Below are 470 nucleotides of genomic sequence, written 5' to 3' on the forward strand. Positions count from 1 at the left end.
GGGGGCGGGAAGCAGCTCAGGTCGGATTGGAAGAGCACTGTTTCCATTCTGAGCCATCTACCTTTCTCTGAGTAGCAGGGAATCATTTGCATTGAAGACGGTGCTGGGAGGATGAGGCCTAGGAAGGGGAGAGGACATGGTAACTGCACTTGGGGAGTGTGGGGTCTCACCCAGACTGCCCACGCCTGGGGAGCTCCTGGGCTGCTGGGGAAGACACTTCCTCTTCTGGGCAGGAGCTCACAGTCTAAGTAGACAATACTAGACACAATATCTTAATATATATTAGGCATTTTATAAATGTGGCTTTACTGAAATGATAAATAGGAAATATAATTACATGTTAAAAAAAACGTTCTAGGGGCCGGACCGGTGGCGCACTGGAGAGTGCGCCGCTTGGGAGTGTGGCGGCGCTCCCGCCGAGGGTTCGGATCCCATGTGGAGACCGGTTCCCACTCACTGGCTGAGCGTGG

At 53.0% G+C, this 470-nt stretch overlaps 1 protein-coding gene across 1 annotated transcript in view; it reads left to right on the forward strand.

The window, feature by feature from the left end:
• Positions 1–470, forward strand: part of STAT5A (signal transducer and activator of transcription 5A) — a 36,367-nt gene that overhangs the window by 6,102 nt on the left and 29,795 nt on the right. The gene's annotated exons all lie outside the window — the stretch shown is intronic.

The sequence above is a fragment of the Galeopterus variegatus genome, unplaced genomic scaffold (genome assembly GCF_000696425.1).
Source record: "Galeopterus variegatus unplaced genomic scaffold, G_variegatus-3.0.2 Scaffold1751, whole genome shotgun sequence".
NCBI classification, from domain to species: Eukaryota; Metazoa; Chordata; class Mammalia; order Dermoptera; family Cynocephalidae; genus Galeopterus; species Galeopterus variegatus.